A 6,000-nucleotide genomic window follows, 5' to 3' on the forward strand; every position below is an offset into this window, starting at 1 on the left:
TTAAACTCATAAAATTGCAAGTTTACTGTCCACCTCTATTCTTTTTTCCTCTTTCCTCCTATTTGCGGAAATCCCTTTGGGATAGAGATCAATCACTCTCTTACCTGCAGGGCTTCATGCAGACGGTGCATCACCATCAAATGTCATCCACCATCCCGACTTGTGATCGTTTTTAACCTATTAACCCCCCAAAACACAGCATCCGAGCTTGTAGGTTATCGTTTCGTCCTTCCTCTCATATTGTTAATTTATTCCCTTGCTTTTCGTGCCAATTGTCACCTCACTGCCCTACTGTCAGTACATTGTCTATTTTCTTTCTGGCACCTCACTCATGCAAGAGTGACGTGCCAGAGGCTAGAATTACGTCTCTCATCCATCTCTCAAGAGGCTAGAATTATGTCTCTCATCCGTAATTGGAGGGAATAGCCAATCAGCTCTCACCTGATTAATTATTTTTGATGGCTAGGATTATAAATAAATTAACCGCAGTGCACGTCCAGTTAAGAAATGTTGCATGAAGCAACCAGGAAAGCTACACAAGGTAAACTTTTATTGTTTCACACCCTACCCAGGCTCCTCCACAACTAATATTCACAATTAGCACATACCTGAGAACTGCAATGCCACATGCCATCTCAGCGACAGCAACAGTTTCATCACCTATTGGTGGGTCATCAGCAACAGCATAGATCGAAGCATGCACCACCGAGGCTTCCAAGCATGTACTATGTGCAATGCCATTATCAGTTAACATATAAATATTTCAAGACCCAATCATATCTCTCACCCATAATTAGATGGCATCGCCAATCAGGTGTCACCTGATTAATTGCCCCAGGTGGCTAGGATTAGAAATAAATTAACCCTCATGCACTGCAGTCCACCCTGGAGGCAGACAGGTTTTTTGGGGATTATAGCCATCATCAACGTGGGCCAGAAGGTCTCTCCAAGAGAGAACTGATCAAATGTCTACAGCAATAGCTGGTGTGGAACTTGCTTCCTGTAACCCACAACAGTAATGGGCTCTGATATATATACAGTATGATTTTGGCAAACTGATGTGGGGGAAAGTGCACACAGGTGGATTACATCTTAAGCAGGAGATGCAACCTGAAAGAGATTAGAGTCTGTAAGGTGGTGGCAGGGGAGAATGTAGCTCGACAGCATCGATTGATGGTCTGTAGGATGATTTTGGAGGTGAGGTTGAGGAAAAGAGTGAGGGCTGAACCAAGGACCAGATGGTGGAAGCTGAAGGAGGAAGACTGTTGCGTGGAATTTAGGGAGGAGGTGAGACAGGTGTTGGATGGTGGTAAAGATTGGTGGGATGATTGGGAAACTACAGCAGAAGTGGTGAGGGAGATAGCTAGGAAGGTACTTGCTGTGACATCTGGACAGAGGAAGGAAGATAAGGAGACTTGGTGGTGGAACGAGGAAGTACAGGAAAGTATAAGGAAGAAGGGGTTGGCGAAAAAGAAGTGGGATAGTCAGAGAGATGAAGAAAGTAGGCAGGAGTACAAGGAGTGGCGGCGCAAGGAGAAGAGAGGGGTGGCAAAGACGAAGGAAAAGGCATATGGCGAGCTGTAAGAGAAGTTGGATACAAAGCAAGGGGAAAAGGATTTGTACCGATTGGCAAGACAGAGGGACTGAGCTGGGAAGGATGTGCTGCAGGTCAGGGTGATAAAGGACGCAAATGGGAATGCGCTGACAAGCGAGGAGAGTGTGTTGGGAAGATGGATGGATGGATGGATGGATGGATGGATAGATAGATAGATAGATAGATAGAGAGAGAGATAGTGAATCAGGAAGTGGAGTGGATCAGTAAGGATGAAGTGAGGACTGCTATGAAGAGGATGAAGAGTGGAAAGGCGGTTGGCCCAGATGATATACCAGTGGAGGCATGGAAGTGTTTCGGAGAGATGGCAGGGGAGTTTTTAACCATATTGTTTAATAAAATCTTGGAAAGTGAGAGGATGCCGGAGGAGTGGAGATTAAGTGTACTGGTTCCGATTTTCAAGAACAAGGGTGATGTGCAGAGCTGTGGAAATTACAGAGGGATAAAGTTGGTAAGCCACACCAGGAAGTTGTGGGAAAGAGTAGTGGAAGCTTGGTTGAGAGGAGAGGTGACGATTTGTGAGCAGCAATATGGGTTTATGCCAGGAAAGAGCACCAATGATGCGATGTTTGCTTTGAGAATGTTGATGGAGAAGTATAGGGAAGGCCAGGAGTTACATTAAGTGTTTGTGGATTTAGAGAAAGCTTATGATAGGGTGCCAAGAGAGGAGTTGTGGTATTGTATGAGGAAGTCGGGAGTGGTGGAGAAGTATGTGAGGATCGTGCAGGATATGTATGAGGACAGTGTGACAGCGGTGAGGTGTGCGGTAGGAATGACGGACCGGTTAAAGGTAAAAGTGGGATTGCACCAAGGATCGACTCTGAGCCCTTTCCTGTTTGCAATGGTGATGGACAGGTTGACGGACTAGATCAGACTGGAGTCTCCATGGACTTTGATGTTCGCGGATAACATCATGATCTGTAGGGAGAGTAGGGAGCAGGCTGAGGCGAGCCTCGAGAGGTGGAGGTACGCACTGGAGAGAAGGGGAATGATAGTCAGTCGGAGTAAGATGGAGTACATGTGCGCAAATGAGAGGGAGGGTGGTGGTATGGTGCGGTTGCAAGGAGTTGAGGTGGGGAAGGTGGATGGGTTTAAATACTTGGGATCAACTGTCCAAAGTAACGGAGAGTGTGGGAGAGAAGTGAAAAAGAGAGTGCAGGCAGGATGGAGTGGGTGGAGAAGAGATGCAGGAGCGATTTGTGACAGAAGGGTAGCTGCAAGAGTGAAGGGGAAAGTATATAAGACGGTAGTGAGACCAGCTATGTTGTATGGTTTGGAGGCGGTGGCGATAACAAAAAGACAGGAAGCGGAGCTGGAGGTGGCAGAGTTAAAGATGCTGCGATTCTCGTTGGGAGTGATGAGGACAGACAGGATAAGGAATGAGTATATTGGAGGGACTGCGCAGGTAGGACGGTTTGGAGACAAAGTGAGAGAGGCGAGATTGAGATGGTTTGGACATGTGCGCAGGAGGGAAGCGGAGTATATCGGGAGAAGGATGCTAAGGATGGAGGCGCCAGGTAGGAGAGGAAGAGGAAGGCCAAAGAAGAGGTTCATGGATGCGGTGAGGGTGGACATGCGGGTGGTTGGAGTGTCAATGGAAGATGTGGAGGTTAGAACGAAATGGAGATGGATGATCCGCTGTGGCCACCCCTAATGGGAGCAGCCAAAAGAAGAAGAAGAAGATACAGTATATATATATATATATATATATATATATATATATATATATATATATATATATATATATATATATATATATATATATATACATATATATATATATATTTAATATATTGTTACGGCTGTGGAAATTCGCAGAGCACCTTATAGGTCCTTAGATCAGTTATGCAGATAAGTTTGTGTTCAGATAGATTTCCCCACTGTTGTCAAAAGGGATTTATTCGTGTCACCCGGGCTGTGATCTTTGATTTAGCCGTTTTTCTTTACTATCATTATTTTGGACCAACCACACCACCAACCACCTTCTCCACCATGCCAACCACCAACCACCTTCTCCACCATGCCAACCACCAACCACATTCTCCACCACGCCAACCACCAACCACCTTCTCCACCATGCCAACCACCAACCACCCTCTCCACAAACGCCTTCACAACAACGACATATCCTCACCATCTCCCAAACCGCATCTCCCCCGATACCCAACAACACGAACAACATCGCCTCACCTTCATCTCCGAAGCGACGCCATCTTTGCACCAGCCACGGCGAGTCCAGATCGAACGGCGTCGCTGCAGGCAGACGCGGGGGTCCGCTCGCCACGCAGGTCGGTGATCTCGCGCACGTCCGCTCGCCATGCAGGGCGGTGATCTCGCGCACGTCTGCTCTGTGCAAGCTTCGTCCGAGATTCGGAACAAAAGAGAGAAAGGGGCGGAGCCAGCGGGGGGTCGGAGAGCAGAGGTCAAAACCTCGCCTCACGGACCCAATATAAGGGCGAGCGGAGCGCCAGTTCGCGGTCAGTCAGTGGAGTGTCAGTGGAAGCCGCGTGGAACCCTGAAGCCTGCAGTCGCTGGAGAAGCTGAGGAGAACGGAGGAGGCGCAAACGGGGAGCGAGGCTAAGCCTGCTGTGCTGCGCGGAGCTGCAGAACGTGTATGAGCTGGAGAGAGCTCGCCAACTAGCTCCGAACGGTCTGAGGTGATCGGGCTTCGGAATGGTCCGAGCATCGCTGAGGACGAACGGGTTCTTAAAAAGAGAGCATCAACTCAAAAAGAGCGAAGACCCGTTCGTTCCTCTCAGGCGTTTCCGGCTGGGGCCCGAATCACCAGGCCGCGGCCGAGCCACGGGTACGCTAGCTGCCGTGGGGAAGGAACGTCATGGGTAGCCCCAGCGAGGAAGGTAACCAGCGCAGCCTCACGGAGCCTCTTCGGTCAACCAAGCTCCGTGCAAATAAAGACCCAAAGAGGTCCAGTCTACCCCTCGTCTGTCCTGGGGTTTTTCTTTGCTTTCGAATGAATGTTGTGGCGCCATTTCCGCAAGTAGAACTGTATAAGTAACTGTACATAATATATAGACGGTATTAGCTCTTTCCTTTGCATTGTGTTTGGCTGTAAAATTGCATGCGTGCTTTTCCATACCTGCATGACTGTATATGTATGGGAAATAATAAATGTGCTTGTTTGAATGTAACCTGTTCGTCTCGTCATTTTCCCTTAATTGAGGTGCCATCTTGCTCTCGGAATTTAGTGGGCTTTTAAATAGCCGATAATAGAATCGGGTCCAACGAGGCCTGGCGATAATACACCGCTCAGTTATCCCAGAACGGGACGAACCGCAAAAGCGGTTCGTGTCCAAGCAGGCCTTCGTTGAGGTACGGTCTCTCGGTAGTCTGCCCGCATGAATAATTAGATATATCAACAATTCGGCGATTGACCCTGTCGCACGCGGGGAGAATATTGACTCGGGCGTGGTGTGCGCTTGGAGCACACCGGTGATTGGTTTTCGACGTGGTTCCGGAGTCGCGACTGAATTGTCCGTCCGGTGGGCGTACAGCCGCGATTCGGCTAAAAGCGGACGTCCGCAAGTCGGTGGGCGAGAATTCGTAACAATATATACATATATATACATATATATATATATATATATATATATATATATATATATATATATATATATATATTTATCGATATTTATATATATATATATATATATATATGTATACATATATACATATATATATATACAAATATATAAATACAAATACAGGTATATAAAATTATGTATATATATATATATATATATATATATATATATATATATATATCTATATATATATATATATATATATATATATACATATATACATACATACATACATACATATATATATATATATATATATATATATATATATATATATACATACATATATATATATATATATATATATATATATATATATACATACATACATATATATACATACATACATACATACATACATATATATATATATATATATATATATATATATATATATATATATATATATATATATATATATATATATATATACATATATACATACATACATACATATATATATATATATATATATATATATACATATATATATACATATATACATACATATATACATATATATATATATATACATATATATATATACATACATATATATACATACATATATATATATACATACATATATATATATATATATATATATATATATACATACATATATATATATACATACATATATATATATATATATATACATATATATACACATACATATATATATATATACATACATATATATATATATATACATACATATATATATATATATATATATATATATATATATATATTGTTGCGGTATTCGCGCCCGCCGGCGTGCTG

This window comes from Eptatretus burgeri, chromosome 2 (genome assembly GCF_056783735.1).
Source record: "Eptatretus burgeri isolate ZD-2024b chromosome 2, Ebu_testis_v1, whole genome shotgun sequence".
Classification (NCBI taxonomy): domain Eukaryota; kingdom Metazoa; phylum Chordata; class Myxini; order Myxiniformes; family Myxinidae; genus Eptatretus; species Eptatretus burgeri.